This window comes from Tursiops truncatus, chromosome X (genome assembly GCF_011762595.2).
Source record: "Tursiops truncatus isolate mTurTru1 chromosome X, mTurTru1.mat.Y, whole genome shotgun sequence".
Lineage (NCBI taxonomy): Eukaryota > Metazoa > Chordata > Mammalia > Artiodactyla > Delphinidae > Tursiops > Tursiops truncatus.
The window spans coordinates 10,462,308-10,486,421 of record NC_047055.1 but is presented as its reverse complement, the minus strand read 5'-3'; the positions used below and the strand labels follow the sequence as shown (position 1 = coordinate 10,486,421).

Here is a 24,114-nt window from a genome sequence, read left to right as displayed (position 1 = left end):
TCAGGGCTTCCTGTGATCTTCCAGCATCAGCTAATGTTCTGCATTTTGGGTTTCCCTTCTCTCTGGCCTGTTGGTAGTCTACTCTTATATTTAGTACAATTAGGCATTCTTAAAATAAAAAAGAAAACAAGAATTTTCCTATGTTTCAGTGAAGGAGGAGATTTTAATTTGTGCTCAGTCATCCATCTGGTCTGGGAAATCAACCAAGGTTAGGAACATGGAGCTAAAGTTTAGCTAACATAAAATACTAAGAAATAGTGTGCATGTGTTAAGAGTATTGTTTAGGTATGTTTACTGCTACTGAAGCTGAATATTTTGATACAGCTAAAGCTGTATCTTGGCTAACATTTTGTAGTTCATTTTAATGAAGCAGCTTTGTATATCCTTTTCCTCATTCATGTCTTTGCATCTTGGTCCTTTCCTCATCAGGTTTTATGAGCTGCAAATGTGGTTCACTTTGCTTATATTTTGCCATGTTGTTTTTTAATGCTTGAAGTAGTTTAGTTGTTATTCAATAAAATCTGTGATTTTCTCTTTAAATACTGATTCTTACACACACACACACACACACACACACACACACACACACACACACACACACACTAGAGGAGATTAGTGAATAATCTCAATGTGTTTAGGACAGGTCACAAAGCAAAGAAATTTCCAAGACAGGACCAAGCACTGGACACTTATGGTATTTAACAACTTTTTCTTTGCTAGAATGAAAACTGATTAAAGCAAGTAATCCCCCTTGTGCACTTGTGATTAAATTTGGTATTTATCATGGTCACAGTGAAACGTGAATACATTTCTTGAGGTTTCATAAAGTTGCTATGGATAGTTGATTTTGAATTTGACTGTCAATCATTAATTTTTCCCCTCATCATATTTCCATTTGCATTTCCATATTTCCTCAGAGGAACAACCATGGATGCACAAAGAATGAAATTTCACTTGCATGTTGCAAAAGTTGGTATCAACACAGATTGTACCTGAGAAACAAAGAAATGGGACTTGAGCGACAGCTGAGATGTGTTCTATTAATATTTAAATTGAGTTTCTCATTGGAGATATGTATAGACTGGTTGACTCTTTTAAAGAACAGACTGCAGGGCTTCCCTGGTGGGGCAGTGGTTGAGAGTCCACCTGCCAATGCAGGGGACACGGGTTCGTGCCCCGGTCCGGGAAGATCCCACATGCTGTGGAGCGGCTAGGCCCGTGAGCCGTGGCCATTGAGCCTGTGTGTCCAGAGCCTGTGCTCCGCAACAGGAGAGGCCACAACAGTGAGAGGCCCACATACCGCAAAAAAAAAAAAAAAAAAAAACAGACTACAACTAATTTTACTTCACTGGTGAGCATTTCTTCAGCAAAAGTATATAATTTTCTTTCTCTTTTGTCATTTTTGATTTATCTTGCTTCACTCCTCAAAGCAGTCAATAGCTCCTTACTGTATAAAATAGTAGCCAAATTATTTATCATGGCATTCAGTGTCATTTATAATTTGGCTTCAAACCATTTCCCCAATGTTATGGCTCTAAATAATAATAATGGTGGTAATAATAACAATAATAGTAATGTTGATATTTATTTACAATGTGCCGTGAATTTGTTTAAGCCCATTACATACATTATCTAATTTACTCTTCACAACAACATTCCTATGAACTTCCATATTTAAGATGAGTAATTTTGGCTCAAAAGGGATAGGTAACTTGCTCAAGGTCTGAGAGCGAGTCTGCTTGATTCCAGAGACAATGCATTAACTCCCACATTTTTGATAGCCAGGTCACACTGGCCTACATGCCATGACCTAAATAACTTTACCTCAAAAGTCCATATATTTGCATGTAATTTTCTGCAACCCACTCTTTATCTACAGATCAAAATCTTCCTCTTTTTTTTTTTTTACTTCAGTGCTCTTTTCATATGCTGAGAACTTCAATACTATACCACCCTAATCTAAATAAATGTTCCCTCTTATATGTGCCCTTGGAATTTTGCTTGTCTTTACACTTAGCACATTTTCATTCTGTTTATTATTACTGTTATTGAAACCAAATCCCCCTAAAACCAAGTTCTTCTTCTGAGTTTATAATTAACCTCTCTATCCAAAACTTTATTCCCTTTCTTGTCCCTCACCTGTTCCCCTCAGGATTGAGGAGTATCAAAGAAAAGAGAGATTAAAACTGAGCAGGACCCTGTGGGGCCTTCCTAGGTACAAGAGCCCCTCTGTGTCCTGCATTTCTCATTTGTAGAAAAAAGGCTTTACTCTCCTAGGGCTTCACAGAGTGCCAAAGAGCAGACACAAGAAGTTAGTAATTAGGGAAGAGAGGAAATGCAGAAACAATGGAAAAGCAGTTAAGCTAGAAAAGTAATGATAGCTAAAACAATAGTCAGTGGTAAAATAGAGTCCTAGTTCCTCCTCAAGGACTTTACATAACAATATGATGCATATGTTTGAGTTCTTCATCAGGAAGTAAGACCCCTACCCAGATGGAGGGATATGGTGACTACATGCCTGCCACAAGCATTAGACCCCAGACTGGTTGGAATCAGAAGGTTGATGATTAAGATTCCTGAAACGTCACCCTGTTACCTCACCACCAACCAATCAAAAGAAAGTCCACAAACTGCAACCCTCACCACAGGTGTTGCCTTTAAAAAAAAAAAACCCTTCTCTGAAAGTCATCAGAGAGTTCAGGTCTTTTGAGCATGAGCTGCCAATTCTCCTTGCTCGGTGCCGTGCAATAAACACTCTACTTTCCTTCATCACAACTGGCTGTCAGTAGAATGGTTTTACTGTGCACAGGCAAGCAGGTCTGAATTCTGTTGGATAATATTATTACTATTGCTTGTTGATAAGTTCATCTCCCTTAGTAGCCATTACCTTCTAAGCTCAGAAACTGTTCACATAGGAAAACCTCAGAACCACACCAGGTTAGTACTTGAAGAGAATGGATCTTTGAAATCATTTTTTCAACTCCTCCCATTTCACAGATTCGGAAATGGACACAAGTGGAACTGACGTGCATTAGATTGTACAACTTACCAACTACAGAGCTAGGAATAGAATCCAAGTTTCCTGAACCACAAGGATGCTGCCTTTTCTTCTACATGTCAGGGTAAGTCAGTTATTCTCCTAAGACATTCTCAAGAGTACATAGCACCTGAATGTAAGCATCATAAATGCTGCTGAGCTAGCAGCATGGCCTAGCTATACCCACTGTACTCCTATATTCATGTGATTCTGACTTGACACATTCTGACTCCAATTTCAAATTGTTTTCCCATTTATTTGCCATATCTTTCCATGTACTTTTCATGGAAAAGTCACTATTTCCCAAATCAAATGAAAATGAATCCACAGGCTTGATACAGGATCTGAGTGGAACACAGCCAAATATTGGTGTCAGAGGGACCCAGTGTTGAACAATGACTAGTGTTTAGGAATGACAATTTTTCAATCTCCTCTCTCTAAAGGAATTTGGGTTGATAATTCTGTAGTTTTTCATTGATTTCCTATGGCCTGTGGCCAATAGATAACCAAAAGTTGTAAGTTAAGCAAGATTTTCATGAGCTATCTGCTAATCTTAATATATTTATTATACCCAGCCCAGACTTGCATTGGTCTTCATTAGCTATGAATTAATCATATTGCCTGGATTGCCTTTTTCCAGTTGTCTGAATCCAGCAACTTTCAAGCAACATTTTGATGAGTAGTTTTCTAGGGAAATATTTCTCTGTCCTTAAGACATTGCACACCACTCCTGTAAGTGCTACTGGTTTTAGCCAACAATGATTTTTCCTTTGTGTAGACAGCTTCAAAAGAGGATGTTCTAGATACAGCATAACAAATATCTGACTTACTTCATATAAATTATTATTAAAACACTCTGAAGAGGAACAGTGCAGATACTGTTTCATTAATCTACCTGCAAAGACCTCTAAAATGTATTGATTAGAGATTTAATGCAAATAAAATTTCATAATGAGCATAGTATCTAGTTTTTTATTTCCTCATTCTTTTGTTGATTTAGAATACCATATATAGAATATTTGGGAACCTGAGCCAACAGCCTTCTGGTATTGTGATTTCTATAAAATAATGTACCATTTATAGATTAACTCATGAGAAATATTTCTGTACAAATTTCTAAAAATATGGTAACAAGAAAAAAAATGCCCTCCAACTAAGTCAATTGTAATAATCATCTTTACCTATGTGTATTTTATCTTTCATTACAAAAGAATGCGGATGTACACACATAACACACAAAATCTAAATTTTTAAAAATACTCAAATGGTTGAGTACTTGGCATGTATTTTTGCTGTGCTAGGCACTGAACTGGCTACAAAGCTATATAAAGCATTAAACTTGTCTACAAAGAACTTGCTATCAAATTAGGAAGACCTCAAGTGTGATTTTTCTGGATGACTCCTTTGTGAGCTGCCTCTAGTGGCCACTTCAGAGCTCTTTCCTTCCAAAGTGATTGTTGAAATAAAGAGGTAGCTTAAACTCATTTCTGCAACAGGTTTCCATAAGCCAGCTTTTTGATTTCATTAAAATAAAATTTCCATATTTTTCTTTAACTTCTTTCAATTATCTCATAAACTTACATTGCTTAAGGGCATAAACAAAAAGCAATTAAAGTTCTTTATCACTTCCTCCATCAAACTTGCTTAGAACCACTCTTATACCTAGCTCGTCAGAATAAACAATCCTGATACAATTAAAGCAGGGCATGCCTGATTTTTAATTATCAATAATTCAATAATTATCAATAATTCAATTTAATAATCAATAATTCAATAAAATATGGAAATATTAATAATTTTGAATTTTATTACACTTCCCCATTTGTGGCAAATGAACCATATATAGTGTCCTATCTTCTGACAAACTTCTCCAATTTCAATAGTCAGGCTTCAGTAACTGATGTGTTACTTGATTATTGATTAAAATAACATACCTGTTACACACAGAATCAATGCAAACTAAACCTTGAGCTAATTATCTTATTTTAAGTGATATCATAATATTAGGCAAAGACCTGTAGTGACTTTATAGGACAAAAAAGAAATAAAATGAAAGACTCAAAGGTTAAGAAGCTGTCAGTGATTAGCTTATTCATCATTTCTCAAAATGATGTTCCTCAGATTTTATTTTATGGGAAGCTAAGAAGTATTAATATTTAAAAAATTATATAAAATAGAAGACAAGTCTTCCATGGCAAAATAAGTCTGTAAACATCGTAGGGCTTTTCTGAGCTGTTACCATGCTAATATATGTGGAAAAGCTGTAAGTGGTAAACAAAGCATTTGACTACAGGACCCCTATCCCTTTTAAAACAAATATTATTAAGTACTGTCTAAGGCAGGGGTTGACAAGACACCTGCTCCATCTATATCCTCCATGTTCTTTTACCTGCAGCCATGGGAAATACCGAGGACCACTCCAGGGCTATCTCCACAACCTTCCCACACCTCCCTTCTTTCCTGTCCTATTTCTCTGCAGTATTTTCTTCCCTAACTGGTATTAATTACTATTCTATGAATTCTTTCACCTTCAGAAATTTCCAGAGGAGTGGACGCTTCATGTTCATGTTCACCTCCAAATTCTAGGGCATGGATGTCAAACTCTATCAACTCGCCTCTAAGAACATTCGTCTCATTTGTTGGGCAACATCTGATGGCCCTGCATGATTCTGCAGCTCAGCAATACTCCATCTGGGGAGAGAAGTGGCAGTCTCCCCTTTGAGTAGATACTGCCAGTCTTTATGATTTAGTTCCTTGTAGACTCCCCTCACTTGTTTATCAGGAAAAGCAAAAGTAACTGCTCTCGCCAACCACTGAGGCGGGGAAGGGCAAAGTCTCTAACCATGAGTTCCACATTCCTCACAAGGCCAGTGACAGAGAGATGATGAGTTGAAGGTGAGGGGTAGGTAAGTAGTTGTTTATTTAAGGCATGAGATGTGGATCTTTAGTAAGATCTGGAAGTTAATGTCTGATTTCAATTATTCGCAGCTCTTTAGGCTAGGCAGTAATTAGGGCCTTTTCATACTCAGTGCTGAGGTCTAGTTGTCAATTTAAGGGCAAAAGGAAAAGTTTTAGTTAATGTTCTCTCTGTTTTGATTCGGATCTGTCCTTTGTGCTCAATTTACTCTTCCTTTAATAACTTCTTAATGACAGATGCTTAGGCTTAATATATGCCTTTAAATTTTAAACTTCCCTGTATGCATGGCATTAACTTCATCTCAAAATTTTTTTATCTTTATTGGAGTGTAATTACTTTACAATGTAGTGTTAGTTTCTGCTGTACAACAAAGTGAATCAGCTATAAGTATACATATATCCCCATATCCCCTCTCTCTTGTGTCTCCCTCCCACCCTCCCTATCCCACCCCTCTAGGTGGTCACAAAGCAACGAGCTTATCTCCCTGTGCTATGCAGATGCTTCCCACTAGCTATCTATTTTACAATTGGTAGTGTATATATGTCCATGCTACTCTCTCACTTCGTCCAATCTTCCACTTCCCACCCTGTGTCCTCAAGTCTGTTCTCTACATCTGCGTCTTTATTCCTGCCCTGCCACTAGGTTCATCAGTACCGTTTATTTAGATTACATATATGTGCATTAGCATACGGTATTTGTTTTTCTCTTTCTGACTAACTTCACTCTGTATCACAGTCTCTAGGTCCATCCACCTCATTACAAATAAATCAATTTCATTCCCTTTTATGGCCGAGTAATACTCCATTATATATATGTGCCACATCTTCTTTATCCATTCATCTGTCGATGGACACTTAGGTTGCTTCCATGTCCTGGCTATTGTAAATAGTGCTGCAATGAACATGTGGTACATGACACTTTTTGAATTATGGTTTTCTCAGGGTATATGCCCAGTAGTGGGATTGCTGGGTCATATGGTAGTTCTATTTTTAGTTTTTTAAGGAACCTCCATACTGTTCTCCATAGTGGCTGTATCAATTTACATTCCCACCAACAGTGCAGGAGGGTTCCCTTTTCTCCATGCCCTCTCCAGCATTTATAGTTTGTAGATTTTTTCATGGTGGCCATTCTGACCTGTGTGAGGTGATACCTCATTTTGGTTTTGATTTGCATTTCTCTAACAATTAGTGATGATGAGCATCTTTTCATGTGTTTTTTGGCCATCTGTATGTCTTCTTTGGAGAAATGTCTATTTAAGTCTTCTGCCCATGTTTGGATTGAGTTGTTTTTTTGATATTGAGCTGCAACTTCATCTCAAATTTTGATACATAACATTTTTATTATTCGGCTCCAAATATTTTTCAAATTCCATTGCAACGCCTTCTTTAATTAATGGTTAATTTAAAAGTACATAACTTAATTTTCACACATTTGAGAATTTTATAGTTATCTTTTTATTATTTATTTCTTGCTTAATATCATGGTAGGCAAATAATCAAATAATATATTTTGTATAATTTTATTTCTTTGAAATATGTTGAAACAACTGATGGAACAGTATGTGTACAGTTTTGGAAAATGTTTGTCATGCACTTGAAAAGAATATCCTGATATTGTTGGGTGCAGTGTTTTATATATGTTAATTTGGTCAAGATTGTTAATTAAGATGTTCTTAATTGGCTTTTTTTGTGATACTTAGTTACTGAGAGCAGTTTAAAATATTTCATTATGATTATGTATTTGTCTATACGTCCTCTAATTATGTCGTGCTTAGTATTTATATTTTTAGGGAGTGTTATTAGATGCATACACATTTATAATTATTATATAATTAATTTTTCCTAAACTCTACTTTCTTTTTATATAGCTATATCACCTTTCTTTTGCTTGGTTTTTGCATACTTTTTTTTTCATCCTTTTATTTTTGAATTTTCTCTCTCCATATATTTAAAATATATCACTTATGGGCACCATTTAGTTATGATTTTTTTCTTTGTTTTCTGTCTGACAATCTTTTCTTTTTAGTTGAAATCTTGTCTTTACATTTAATGTAATTACTTCTATATTTTGGATTAATTACTCACTATATGCTTTATATTCATCTCATTTATTCTATGTCAGTTTTCTCATTTTCTTATTTTTGTTTTTTATTTATTGGGTATATTTTATTATTCAATTTCTTCTTTTTTATTAGTTTATAGTTTATATATCCTTTTACAATACTTTTGGTACAACCCTAAAGATTACAAAACGCATTACTGATGTGTCCAAATTTTCTCCACATTCCTGGATAATACAGAACCTCTTTGTATTTTCACACTTTAACTCCATGTATTCCCCTTCTGGGTGACATTTCCAAATTTTTTCCTATTATCTATCTATCTACTTATCTATCTACCTATCATCTATCTATTATATTTTCCATCCCACAAGCTACTATTTCAAGTACTTAAACATTACTATTTTTTAGATTTATCCACATATTTACCCTTTTTTGATGCTCTTCATTCCCTCCTTCATCTCTGAACTTCCATCTCAAATTATTTCCTTCAGACATAAATACATTTTAGCTGCTTCTTTTAGTACTGATTTACTTATGACAAAGTCTTTATTTTTGCTTATTTTAAAATGTTTTGTCTCCTCTTTGTTTTTCTTGGAAAGAGAATTATACATTGGCAGTAAATTTTCTTTTGGTAATTTTAAGATATTTTTCCATTGTCTTGTGTAGAAAAATTAACTGTCAATCTTATTACTTTTTCCTTTAAAAGTAATCCTTTTTTCCCTCATAAGGCTTTAATTAAAATTTTATTTTTTGTGCTGGTCTTCAGAAATTTTACTATGAAATACCTCTGTGTAGCCTTATTAGTATTCACTTTCTCTGGTTCTTAAATCTGTAGCCCAATGTCTTTAACCAATTCTGGAAAACTCTCAGCTGTTATCTCTTCAAATATTTTTTCTTCCCCATTTTTTTTCTTTTCTTCTACCCCAATTCTATGTGTATTATATCTGTTTCCTGGGTCCCCTATGTGTTTTATAAACTGTTCTGTATTTTATATCTTTTTGTGTGTGTGTGTTTCATTCTGATAATTTTCTGATGACCCATCTTCTATTTTACTTATTCTGTCTTGAGGTATGCCTAATCTTCTGTTTGATCAACCCACTGAGCTCTGAATATCAGACCATTACTTTTTCATTTCTAAAATTTCTATTATAGCTTTTTGTTATCCATTTAATTTCTCTATCTTGTGTTGAATTTCCTTAAATATATTCAACTTATTTGTTTTAAAGTTTGTGTATGATATTTCCATTATCTAGATCCTCTGTGAGCCTGTTTCTATTGTCTATTCTTTATCTCTGTCCTGTCACCTCTAAAGCCTGGTTATTTTTAATTAAATGACTTGCTTTTATATGAAGAATTTTGGAAGTATTTTGAGGCCTAGGTTTATGATATCTTCCAAAAGACACAATTTATATTTATGTCCGGTGGACTACCAGGGATTGTAATGATTGGAAGTTAGGCTTCAGTTCTTCTCGCTCTCTCTTGCTATATATATATATATATATATATATATATATATATATATATATATATATATATATATATACATACACATATGTTCTAGTCATTATTAGAGGGAAGTTAGTTCCAAATAAATTAGTATACTATTGTCAGAAGTGGAATTCTCCTAATAAGTACCCTGTTTTACCTATATTTTATTGTTTAGCAAAGCAAATTCCTTACCACTTATTATTTTAGAACCTGTTGCCTAATCTCATATGATTATTATTCAACATGAAATTTAGGATCATTTTGTCAAATTATAAAATGGAATTCCATTGCAGATTTATTTAAGGAGAGATGGCATTGTTTTACTAGAATTTTATTAGGGTATGAGTTTAAATAATGAAACATTAGCTTCCCTTTTCAATTTTAATATCAATTATTATTATCTTATTCATGACATTTTCAATGCAAATATGCCTAATTTTTTACTTTCTGCAAGAAGCTAATGGATGGATCCTTTTAAAAATAACATATGAAGGGGGCTTCTCTGGTGGCGCAGTGGTTGAAAGTCCACCTGCCGATGCAGGGGACACAGGTTCGTGTCTCGGTCCGGGAGGATCCCACATGCCGCGGAGTGGCTGGGCCCGTGAGCCGTGGCCTCTGAGCTTGCGTGTCCGGAGCCTGTGCTCTGCAATGGGAGAGGCCACAACAGTGAGAGGCCCGTGTATCGCGAAAAAAAAAAAGAAAAAAAACATATGAAGGCTTCCAATGGTTAAGAGTCTGCCTGTCAATGCAGGGGACACGGGTTCGATCCCTGGCCCAGGAAGATCCCACATGCCACAGAGCAAATAAGCCTGTGCACCACAACTACTGAGCCCACACTCTAGAGCCTGTGAGCCACAACTACTGAAGCCCGTGTGCCTAGAGTCCGTGCTCCGCAACAAGAGAAGCCAAGATAATGAGAAGCCCATGCACCACAGTGAAGAATAGCCCCCACTCGTCACAACTAGAGAAAGGCTGTGCACAGCAATGAAGACCCAACACAGCCAAAAATAAAAACAAATAAATGAGTAAATTTATTTAAAAACATATTATTCATGTATTTATTCCTTAATTTATGTTTTTCAAATCAGAAAATAATGTTGAATTTTATTCATTTCTTCTATTTTTATTTTCCTTTAACTAATATTTATTTTATGTCTACTAGATGCCAGAGAGTCATGTATTACAGGTATCACAATCATAATGAACAAAAGAAGGAGACAATTTCCAAGCTCCAATGAAGCTCATAGCCTATATTATCCAAGGTCCTAACAAGAAACAGTTGGCACACTCAAAAGGGGCAATTGAAAAGATTATGCTGAACAAAGATACAAAAATATGGGCAGGGTCCAGGACAACAAACTATGGGAAAGCATACCTGGGTTAGCAAGATTTTAAAGTCACAACTATCCCTTATCCTGAAGGGACAAGGGGAGGCAATGCTTCTTGGAACCCAGAGTGCAAGCTCTATGTCTTAGAGAGTGTTGAACACAGGAGCTTTTACAAATAAAGAAATGCAACCTGGAGCACCTGCAGCACAGAGGGAGGGAAGGAGAGAAATGAATACTTTGACCTCTCTCCTTCCACCCTCAGACAGCTTGACAGTATGTTCCTTTGGCTAGAACAAGCTGGAAGCCAGAGGGCAAGGGATCCCAACCAAGCCAATTTTTCTGGAATGTAGAATAAGGTGGAAAGGGATAAAGAATCAATCAATCTATAGAGACAAATGGAGAATAACCAGCACATAGTGTATGGAAACTACCATTTAAGTAGACAAGTACTATATAGAGAAAAATTGCTACGACAGAGAAAATACTGAATCACATGGAAGCATTTAAAAGAGGCATCTTTGATTTGCTGCCCTTTAGCATCTCTTGAACACTGTTCATATCTGTTACGCTTTAGTTAAATCCATCTCTGAATCTGTATTCGTGTTCAGTATTTTTAAAATATTTTATTATGGAAAATTTTTAATATGCACAAGAGTAAAGAGAACAGTATAATTAATCACCATGTACCCATCACATACCTTCAACAATCATCACTACTTTTGAATTTTGATTCTTTGATCCCCCACTTGTCTTTTTTATTTGATTTTTAAGAGAGGTTTAAAATAGATTCCAGTATTATGTTATTTTACCTGAAAATATTTAAATATACATCTTTAGCTGATAAGAATGTTTAAAATTCTTATGTTTAAAATTTGCATAAGACATTTAAAGAGTGTTTGAAATTTTCACAATCTCTGTGTCATTATTAACACCTACCAACATTGATAAATTAACCCAAGAAAAGTATTTAAATTCCTTAATATCATCTAATACCATCTATACTCAAATTTTCTTGACTCTGTCAAATATATCTTTCCATGGTAGGTTTGTTTTAAACAGGGTCCAAACAAGATCTAGACATTATATATATATTTTTTGAATTTTATTTTATTTATTTTTATACAGCAGGTTCTTATTAGTTATCTATTTTATACATATTAGTGTATATATGTCAATCCCAATCTCCCAATTCATCCCACCACCACCACAACACCCCCGCTTTCCCCCGCTTTGTGTCCATATGTTTGTTCTCTACATCTGTGTCTCTACTTCTGCCTTGCAAACCAGTTCATCTGTACCATTTTTCTAGATTCCGCATATATGCATTAATATGCGATATTTGTTTTTCTCTTTCTGACTTACTTCACTGTATGACAGTATCTAGGTCCATCCACGTCTCTACAAATGACCCAGTTACATTTCTTTTAATGGCTGAGTAATATTCCCATTGTATACATGTACCACATCTTCTTTATCCATTCGTCTGTCAGTGGGCATTTAGGTTGCTTAAATGACCTGGCTATTGTAAATACTGCTGCAATGAACATTGGGGTGCATGTGTCTTTTGTAATTATGGTTTTCTCTGGGTATATGTCCAGTAGTGGGATTGCTGGGTCATATAGTAATTCTCTTTTTAGATTTTTAAGGAACCTCCATACTGTTCTCCATAGTGGCTGTACCAGTTTACATTCCCACCAACAGTGCAAGAGGGTTCCCTTTTCTCCACACCCTCTCCAGCATTTGTTGTTGGTAGATTTTCTGATGATGCCCATTCTAACTGGTGTGAGGTGATATCTCATTGTAGTTTTGATTTGCATTTCTCTAATAATTAGTGACATTGAGCAGCTTTTCACGTGTTTGTTGACCATCTGTATGGGCCTAACCCTCTTAACAGATTTTAAGTGTACAATACATTATTGTTGACTATAGGTACCGTGTCATACAGCAGGTCTTTAAAGCTTATTTACCTTACTTAATTGAAACTTTATGCCTGTTGATTAATAAATTGCCCATTCTCCCCGTTCCCACCCTCTGGTAAGTACCATTGCAGTCTTTGATTTTTATGAATTTGACTATTTTAGATACCTCACATAAGTGAAATCATGCAGTATTTATCTTTCTGTGTCTGGCTTGTTTCTCATCACATAATGTCCTCAACGTCCATCCATGTTGTGGCATATTGCAGAATTCCCTTCTCTTTTAAGGTTGAACTGTACTCTATTGTATGTATATACAGTCACCCCTCCTTATCCGTGGGTTCCATGTCTGCAGATTCAATCATCCAATACAGGTTGGTTGAATCTGGGGAATGTGGAACCCATGGATATGGAGGACCAATTGTACTACAACATTTATATAAGGGACTTGAACATTGGAAGATTTTGATATCTGTGCGGAGTTCTGGAACCAATCCCCTGTGGAAGGACTGTACCACATTTTCTTTATCCATTCATCTATCAATGGACATTTAGGTTGTTTTTTATCTTAGCTATTGTGAATAATGCTGCAATGAACAAAGGAATGCTAATATCTCTTCAAGATACTGATTTGAGTTCTTTTGGATATAGACCCAGAATTGGGATTGCTGGATAATATGGTAGTTCCTTTTTAAATTTTTTTCAGGGATATCCATACTGTTTTCCACAGCAGCTGCACCATCTTGCATTACTACCAATGGTGGCAAGTGTTCCAATTTCTCCACATCCTGCCAATATGTGTTATTTTCTGGTTTGAATAATTTTCTTTTTATAATGGCCGTCCTAACAAGTGTGAGGTGATACCTTGTAGTTTCGATTTGCATTTCTCTGATGATTAGTGTCAATGAGCATTTTTTTCATATAACTGTTGCCCATTTGCCTATCTTACTTGGAGAGATGTCTATTCAAGTCTTTAGCCCATTTTCTTAAATCGAGGTATTAGTTTTTTTTATTGAGTTGTATGAGTTCCTTATATATGTTTGAGATTAACCCCTCATCAGATATATGGTTTTCAAATATTTTCTCCCATTCTGTAGGTTGCCTTTTCACTCTGTGGATTGTATCCTTTGCTGTGCAGAAGCTTTTCAGTCTGATATAGTCCCACAGTTTTGGTTTTTGTTGCCTGTGCTTTTGGTGTCATATCCGTGAAATTATTGCCAAGACCAATGTCATGAAATGACATTCTTCAATGAGCTGCTACTATGCATGTGGTTCTTCTTTCTTTGTTGTATACCTATTCTTGTTTGGTCTTCTGTTTTGGAGATATTTGATGTTATAGACATAGATATTATATATATTTGCTGACTAGATGTTTTCAGTTACCTATCTGCAAATTTCAGTGGGGATATATGCAAATTGACTGTCTACTACAATTATTTGGAATATAAACTTACATAATAAAAAGGCTACTATTTTTGTTATTTAAATATATAGGTATTTTTTCTCTAGAGTAGCAAGCAGAAAAGAAGATTCAAACTGGCATTTACACTGTAGACCTGAGAGTAAAATTTTATCCAAGGAAACATCACTTCATTATTACCTAGTGAATAATATCTCTGACAAGTGTGTATTGCATGACTACTTGCTGAGTCATGACTACCACCAAGTAAATATCTCATTTATGAATTTTAATGCAATTTTATTTTTGAATTGAATCAATCTTATAATGACTTTGATAGAACACAACTAAAAGGCTTAAAGTGCACAGAAACGAGCAATTTTCTTTTATGTAATGTTGCAAAGTATATGCATAGTAATGTGGTAATCTGAGTCAGCTGAGGGGGCAGTGTTCAGAGACAGGAGACTTGTGCTTTGAGCTTTGAATATGACCTTGTATGTGTTGTGACTTCAGAGGGACTATTTACTCTGAGTCTCTTTGTCCTTATCTGTAAAATGGGACTAATAGCACCTGCTTTGCTTACTTTTCAGGTTTGTTTAGAGACTGGAAAAGTGATAATGCATGGAAATTCACTAATACCTGGTATGCCAGTTTGACCACATACTCAGCTATCTGGTAATTAACTCAAAGTGAACCAAAGGGGCACAAGTTGCTGGCTTAATTTCTAGTTAAACTAATTGGCTTCACACTGTGCTGTACCCTAATTTAGTCCAGTCACTCGGTAAATATGTGTCTATGTAAGTGATTAGCTGAGGGTGGGTGGTAGTTCAATGTTGGATCTATCTTAGCTGTAGGAAAGCAATTCCTATGTGTACCCTATTTGTACTTATGAGTCAAGAGCAGGATTTTGTATAAAAAACAGCACATTGATGTTTATGAGAGTTAAAAGATATGTATAATTCATAAACACCTCAAATAATACTTCCTTCCTGAAAGCTTTCCTTCTCCTTTGGCTAACTCCTCTCTAATACTGAATTTAACATCCATTCTCCTTGTTATATGGCAAACTCTGTGAGGGCAAAGTATCTGTCAGTGTGTCAGTTTTCCTTACTACTGAATCTGCTGTGTCTATTACAGTGCTTGACACATAGCAGATACTCAATAATTATTATATTAAGTATGATATATATGATATTATTATATTAAGTATGATATTACTATATGTATTATTATGTTATCTTATTGTCTGTATATATAATATGTATGTACATAAAACTGCTGACTTACTCATTAATCCCACCAGCCACCTCTCAGCTCCTACCTCAGATACTTTTTAGGTGCACAGTAAACAGTGACTGTATATTCTTTATATTATTTAGGATGAAGCAGTAGGAGTACAGTAACCTATTGCCTTACAGTAAATCCAAATGTTAATCCTTATATAACACACAAATGCATATCTTATTGTGTCTAAGTAGGATAGTGCCCTCAATAATTTGCAAATACATGCACCAAAATTTATTTTCCATTCATTGAAAACGACCAGTACAGAGATGAATAGAAAGGCAGTGATTAAAGTTTTGGAGCAACCCAATCTAACCTAGGGCTGGAGGCTCATTTGAATTTCCTAATTATCACTGGTCCAGATCTTCAGGCTTATAATTTTCCCTGAGGCTCCTGGTTATTTTTCCTAATAGATGTCCCAGTCTTGTTAATCAAACAAGTCCTTAATATTAAATATAAAACTCATAAAATTGAAGTTTCATTGAATTTATTTTAGCAGAGGTCTGAAGCTACTTTCTACTAATGACTAACTTCAGGGAATAATTTGCTTAGGCTTTAGCAGTGTGCTAGGCCCACACCTTCTGAGTTATAACGTTTTTACCTACCATATTTAGTGGTAAAAGGAGAAAATGATGGATCTTCTCATTTAGACTAACAGCATTAACAAAAAATTCTATAATTTGGTGAAGTTTGTATAAAAATATGTGTGTGAATATATATATGTATATATATATCCATGCATACATATATATGGTATGTGTTCACATCTAAATTAGAACATCAGTAAGTTATAGTTCATCTATTTCATCTCTGATTTAACTGTTTTTGTAAAATAACAAGATTATGAAAAGCTCCAGTCCAGACATGAAAAACATTTTTCAAATCTATAATGCCTAAAGGGCATACTTTTGAATAACTTCCAGGTTTTATGTTCATAAATTTATTCCAAATGTTAGATGATTGACATTTCATTTTTTAATCTCTTTCAGAACTGACAATCTGGATTGTAAATTGTAAGCCAATCTCTCCAACTTTATTTTTGGTCTTATATGTTTCCAAAATCTTCCCTTTTTTGAGTGTGTGTGTGTGTGTGTGTGTGTGTGTGTGTAGAGGAGAGAAATTGAGACATCCAATTTTTTTTTCATTAAACAAAACTTATAAATGAAAAAATTATGCCTTACTGGTGGGATATTTTTCTTTTTGTTATAGTTCCTTCATAATACTTTTGATTTATTATTTGGCAAAGAAAACTAAACACATCCACTCTGTACCATTCCTGGTGAGATTAATGTTTAATATGTATGCAACAACAATACTTGAACATTTTCTTGTTTACCAACCACAAAAGTGTCCCTGGGCATCAAAATAGTTCTCTTCCAAGTTTGGGGGAAATTAAGTAGTGTACTTGAAGTGCTTTGCCAGCACCGTGCTGTCAAACGTTTACCTGTGTGGCAGTTAAATGGGTCTCAAGTGAATTAACTTTTACCCCCTCCAGAAGCAGGACAATTGTAGGCATTTTCACTGCAGGCTTCACAACATGCAACAGAACTGTCACTCCGGAGTGAGTCTGAAGAGCAGTCAAATGAAAGTTAAATTGTTTTGCCTGCAACTTGCTCAGTTAACTTTGGAGAATATTCTCATATTTGCATTTGATATCATAAGTCCTCTTCAGCACTCAGTCCTGAGGGGAAGTCATTCCCTGGTCTTTTTTCACCAGGGGCATGCTTACTTCATGCCAGCCTCATGTCTGAACTGGATTTTCATCCCATGTGACTAAGTGGACAAATCTTATGCTCACAATGGTAAGTTTTTTTTTTAATTTATTAATTTATTTTTTGGCTGTGTCGGGTCTTAGTTGCAGAACATGGGATCCTTTTTTGTGTGTGTGTGGTACGCAGGCCTCTCACTGTTGTGGCCTCTCCCATTGTGGAGCACAGGCTCCGGACGCGTAGGCTCAGCGGCCATGGCTCACGGGCCCAGCCGCTCCGCGGCATGTGGGATCTTCCCGGACTGGGGCACGAACCTGTGTCGCCTGCATTGGCAGGCGGACTCCCAACCACTGCACTACCAGGGAAGCCCCACATGGGATCTTTTGTTGCAGCGTGCGGGCTTCTCTCTAGTTGCGGCCCGTGGGCTCCAGAGTGCATGGGCTCTGTATTTGCGGCACACGGGCTCTCTAGTTGAAGCGCGTGGCCTTAGTTGCCCCGTAGCATGTGGGATCTTAACTCCCCGACCAGGGATCGAACCGGCATCCCCTGCATTGCAAGACAGATTCTTAACCACTGGGCCACCAGGGAAGTCCCTACAATGGTAACTTTTAACCAAAGTAAAATTCTGGGACGATTTCTACCTTTGATACTTGGATTCACTTAATCCATCATTCATTCATAATTTATTTCTTAAAAACACATTTGCTAAGTACCTATTATAATCTAGATTCTAAGCAAGATATTGAAGATATGACAAAGAAAACAGAATAAATCCTGCCATTAGTGAGCTCAGAATCTAGGGAAGGAAATGAAACATAAATAACACTTACTTACACAAAGTTATAACTATAGTATCATTAATATTAAAAAAACTTAAAACAACAAACAAATAGCCAGAGTTGCAGCATCAAAGTCTTCTACAGATAAAGTACCTCCTGGAAGTGCAACCTCAGTGTTGTTTATATGAAGGAAGTTTATATAAAGGAGAGGTTGGTCATACTTGTTGAAGTAGAATCTCCAGCAGCTGGACCTTCTATGAGAAGATGGGTTTACACAAATGGTAAAGTGGAGAGGAAGACAGCAAAGGCATTAAAGTAGGAAGATCAGATTTGTTTTAACTCAGATAAAGGTCATGCTGTAAAACGATGTGAGTCCTCCTTCCCTTAGTGAGTGTAGACATTAAAGCATTCCCTTGGTCTCTTTCATAGATCAACAAGGATACTTTCCAGAGTGACTGTCATCTGCATATGCCGAGTCAATATTAACACCACCATGTGTAGAGCTATTGAGAACAAGCTCCCTGGTTAGATATTTCCATTTTGTTCTGTGGTCATGGGAAGTACCACTAACGTTGCCCAGGAGCTTCTCCAAATTTTCCCACTGGTCACCAAGGAGCCCATGAAGAGAAGGAGTCATCAAACCTCCTACTAAGTAACTTAAATCCCTCAAAAACATGGACGGTGTGAGTGCAGTGTAGTATCATACTCACATACAAAGGACATGATATTTCATCTTAGGCTATGACATAGGCCAATGAATTGACTGTCTATAGATCCATTTATTTTAGCTTTCTGCAATGACAAAAAGGCAGTGGCAGTTTAATTCATCAGGAGATTGTTGTGTAAATACATTGTCTATTGTCATTAGCATTTGGTCTTGCAGATAAGTGCACATTGTACAAGCTTGCTTCTCCCCAGCTACTTATGACAGAGTACAATAAATTAAAATAACTTTCTTTTCTACCTTCTTCAAGGGTCATTACTTCTTACCTGTCCCTCATAGAGTTATGGAACTTTTAATCAAGAAAACATTTTAGTACGTTGTTTTTCAAAATGCAGTCTGAGCACATCTGCTTCAGATGGCCTCTTCTTATGATCCAGATTCTGGGGTCACTGTCCAGCTCAACTAAAGCAATCTCTAGATATGGGGCTGAAGGACCTGTATGTTTAACAAGCTTCTTGGGTGATCTCATGTAAATTAAAATTTGACAATCACTACCTTCAAAGATAGCTTAACTCCAACATTTCTCAAATCAATAATCTGCAGTTCAGAAAGGGGAAGTGACTTGTCCAGGGTTACAGAGAAAGTATCCACAGAACTCAGCCTTCCTCAGAACTCTGAGATCTGAGCCCAGGGTTCTTTTCACCACCCCACAATGTTTATACCCCAACCCCCCATCATATGCCTGTTGTGCAACATTTTCAGGAGGAAGAGTTTTTGGTGATAAGCTACTTTCAATACACAAACTCTTTTTGATTTATAATGACATATTTTAAAATAATTGTTTAGAATATACTTGTGGCAATACTTCCTTCTTCCAGAAAACTGTTTAATTGAGAATGTAGTCTCAACACAGAATCTTTGCATATGGAAAGCATTAAGTAAAGATAACTGGCAAGTTTGTAATGTAGTCTCAATATAGGGTTTGGCTTTCTGCCAAAACTCTGTAAGGTAGAATGGAATTTCAGAAAATGATGTTGAGAAGTTAAATACCATAGGTTGACTAGCTCACACTTGAAGACTGAAACTTCTGCCCACTTTGTATGTTCTCTTAGAACTCACTGTGTATTGTGCCTTTGTTCTTCTTAATTACTGTTACATTGGTGAAAGTGAGAAGAACATTCTGGATCCTGCTCACAAGGAGTGGCTCCAGAAGTCACTGTTTAATTGCTTTGAAAATCAATTAAAAACATTTTATTTTGAGTATCATGGCTTTAGTAATAGCTATCAGTTGAACCAGGTCACCATTTTGGAACCCGGAAAAACAGGCTTTCTGCATGCTCTATGAAGACTTTATGAGAGGCAACTCCCAGTTACTGAAAACTCTTAAATTGATTTCACCCATGGCCAAGCATGGGCTTTGGGTACTGAAAAATTGGAGCTTTTATCCATGCTGACAGGTAGCGTAGTTTTAAAAAAAAGTCATGGGTAGATTGTTTAATTTTTAAGAAAGTGGCTCTATAGAATAACTATTCTCTGCCAGGTGGATTCAGTTTAGTCTAAGACTTTTTTTTCTTAAAATGACAAAGGTTTTGAATCTGAGAACTGTCAGCCTGCCTTTATTGGTACTGCAGGTTCTTGTAGTCCTTTTCATATGTTCTACATCTCATCTGATCTGACAAAATGCTTTCTCAGAACCAAAAGATTTTTCAGGTATTTTGGAAGTCTTGTTTGCTAGCTCTACAAATTAAACTCTTGTATTTTGAATTCTCAGACTTCACCTCTAGCAATGTTTTAGCTTCATATTGGGACTGAAGAGGAGGAAGAAAAAACACTTGACCTCAATGAAAATATTCCCCACACGTGCTAATCGTCTCAACTGATAGTTTAGAAGGGGCTTCAGTAACCATTAAAAATATTGATTAATGGAACCAGCTGCTTTGTACAAGGACTTCTAAGTGACATCTTTTTTTATAAGGGCCCACTCCAGCGTCTTTGATGTTCTAATAGTGTAGGGCCCCTTCATTTTATTGGGCTTTTTCTGTTTCCTATTTTGTATCATTAACATGATCTAAAATGTGAAATAATCAACAAGTGTGCATGACTTGTTCATTACTCTCTTTATTTTTAAAAAATTTTTATTGGAGTATAGTTGATTTAAAATGTAGTGTTAGTTTCAGGTGTACAGCAAAGTAAATCAGTTATACATGCACATATATCCACTCTTTATTAGATTCTTTTCCCATACATGTCATTACAGAGTATTGAGAAGAGTTCCTTTTGCTATACAATAGGTCCTTATTAGTTATCTATTTTATATATAGTAGTGTGGATGTGTCAATCCCAATCTCCCAATTTATCCCTCCCCCCCATTTCACCCCCAGTAACCGTAAGTCTGTTTTCTACTTCCATGATTCTACTTCTGTTTTGTACATAAGTTCATTTGTACCCTTCTTTTAGATTCCACATACAAATGATATCATATGATATTTGTCTTTCTCTGTCTGACTTACTTCATTCAGTATGACAATCTCTAGGTCCATCCATGTTGCCGCAAATGACATTATTTTTTCTTTTTCATGGCTGATTAATAGTCCATTGTATAAATGTACCATATATTCTTTATCCATTCCTCTGTCAATGGACACTTAGGTTGCTTCCATGTCCTGACTATTGTAAATAGTGCTGCAATGAACAATGGGGTGCATGTATCTTTTCAAATCATGGTTTTCTCTGGATATATGCCCAGGAGTGGGATTGCAGGATCATATGGTAGCTCTAGTTTTTTTAGTTTTTTAAGGAACCTCCATACTGTTCTCCATAGTGGCTGTACCAATTTACATTCCCACCAACAGTGCAGGAGGGTTCCCTTTTCTCCACACCCTCTCCGGCATTTATTGTTTGTAGATTTTTTGATGATGGCCATTCTGACTGGTGTGAGGTGATACCTCATTGTAGTTTTGATTTGCCTTTCTCTAATAATTAGTGATGTTAAGCATCTTTTCATGTGCCTCTTGGCCATCTGTATGTCTTCTTTGGAGAAATGTCTATTTAGATTGTCTGCCCATTTATTTTATTGGGTTGTTTGTTTTTTTGATATTGAGCTGCAGCTCATTACTCTCTTTATGTCTCTTTCTTTTTTGAAATAAGGTAACCATTTGCCTCAGTCATAGGTACTGGCCATTTTCCTATTCTATAAAAATAACTATGTAGGATTCAATGATCTATAAGTTCTTTTCCCACTTCAACATCATGTGTTTAGAGCTAAGGCACATTTTAATCTATCTTGTCTGTCTTTTTTTTTTTTTGGCATGTATTTATAAAAGGGAAATAGCTAATATTCTGTGAGTTTAGAAAAAGGCTGTGTCCCTGCATTCTCAAGTGAGGAGATAGTTGATTTAAGTTAGAATATGTTTTGACAATAGGCACCACTAAATGTAATGCATTAGGAGGTATATTATATCTTTCTGTTAATATATCTATATGAACAGTGTATAAAAAGCATATGTGTTTCCCACTTGCAACCTCATTTGAATACCATTTTATTTTTAAGAGAAAAGTTCAGAAATATAAGTAAAAATCAAACCATACACTGTTACTATGGTTATTGACTGTTTAATGGAAGCATTGAAGAATATTTATCCTTGACCTTTTCCAAAAGAAGTCCAGTGAATTGTGCACAGGAGAATACAAATGGGTGCATTCATCCTGACTTGAAAAAAGACTCTGGCTTTGTTAAGCACTCTTTTAAAACTTTGTATTATCAGCCAAGCATTAAAATCCAGTTTTGTGATAAAAAATTAGTTCTGTATATAGATTTTAGGCCTAAATATGAAATTCATCATTAAAAGAAATTTAAGACATTAGGAATATATGTAATGTTTCCATTTTGGGGGAAAGCAATGGTAAATTAGGAAGCTAGCTAATGAATGCTAGCAGTAGGTTGGAGTTTTAATTTGCATTGTAATATGAGGGTCATTTATCTCTTCCCCTACCATCTTCTTAATTAACAAATCTTATGAGAAACATATGAACAGTTTACCCCTCATGCAGTGCTCTGGATTGTTGTATAATAAATACAGGACACATCCATTTTCTACTTTTCTTAATTAGGATATTATCCTTTCAATGCTTGCTAGTCTACCAGTGAACAGTAAAGACTGCTAGCTCCAGATGGTGAGAAATTGAATACCTTGCAGGTTACCATGCACCTAATACAGCAAAGAGGAGGGATTGGATCCAGTCATTGGAATAATAGTGGTGACAAGCAATAGGGATGTCAGTGTAGAAAACCTTTGACTTCCTATTAGCAGACTAAGTGTTGATTCCTAACTCAATGTGATGAAAACTCTAATAACACACATTCTGAATTGCTCTCTTTGTAGTTTGTTGCTTTATGCAGGGGGATAAAATGTTGACAGATAAATCTTACTCCAGGGACTCTAAATGTGTATTCTTTGAATCTGTTATATTAATATAATAGCTTTCTTTTTCACAACTTTATTGAGGTATGATTAATTGCACATGTTTAATGTATGCAATTTGATGAATTTGGACATATGCAAAATACCTGTGATACCATAACCACAAACAAGGTAATAGATATGTCCATCACTTCCAAAAGTTTCCTTGTGTCTGCTTTTTGTGTGTGTGTGGTAAGAACATTAAGCCTGAAATCTACTCTCAACAAATTTTTAAGTATACAATACATTATTGCTAACTAGAGCCCATAAAGTGCAATGTGGCAAACAGCCACATAGAATGGGTGACTTAATGAAGGATGTTTAAAATATTTTTTAAAAAAAGAGGTGAGAGAATAGAGGTGATGATGTAGTAAGGAGACAAAGAATAGCCATAAGCAAAATCCAACACCAAACAGAAGATAAGGTTAAAGCAAGTCTTTTAAAGCCACTGCCTAGGGGTAACATCATTTTCTTTAGTTTAATTTTTATTTTATATTGGAGTATAGTTGATTTACAATATTGTTTTAGTTTCAGGTGTAACATTTTTCAGTTAACATTTTTCTTCTAAGCCACTGTTTCTTCTGTTGGCTGTACGGCTGATCTGTTGCTTGGCTTTAACCAAGTTTATTAATGAAAAAGTTCTAAAATAGTTTTGCAGGCTTGAGGAGCCAAATAAACAATAGCATTTATAAACTATAAGTAGGGATATTATATTCTTTTGGCATTTAAGCATGCTGCTACATTTGGGCTGTTAAAACAAAGCAAAACAATAGTTTTAAGGTTGAATTTATTGAATTATAATGTACATCAAGTAAAATTCACCTTTTCAAGGTGTACAGTTCTATGAATTTTAAGGATTATGCAATCCACTTTTATTTATTAAGTTTTTATTGGGGTATAGTTGCTTTACAACGTTGTGCTAGTTTCTACTGTACAGCTAAGTGAATCAGCTATACACATACATATATCCCCTCTTTTTTGGATTTCCTTCCCATTTAGGTCACTGCAGAGCACTGAGTAGAGTTCCCTGTGCTATACAGTAGGTTCTCATTAGTTATCTATTTTATACAT

The 24,114-nt window shown here is 35.6% G+C and overlaps 1 long non-coding RNA gene across 1 annotated transcript in view; it reads left to right on the top strand.

The window, feature by feature from the left end:
• The window catches only part of LOC141277555 (uncharacterized), a 270,298-nt gene extending 255,517 nt beyond the window's left edge, over nucleotides 1-14,781 (top strand). Inside the window, exons 4-5 of the long non-coding RNA XR_012329128.1 lie at nucleotides 2,998-3,122; nucleotides 14,738-14,781. This is a non-coding gene — a long non-coding RNA (uncharacterized lncRNA). The remainder of the gene's footprint in view (nucleotides 1-2,997; nucleotides 3,123-14,737) is intronic.
• Nucleotides 14,782-24,114: the final 9,333 nt, after the last annotated feature.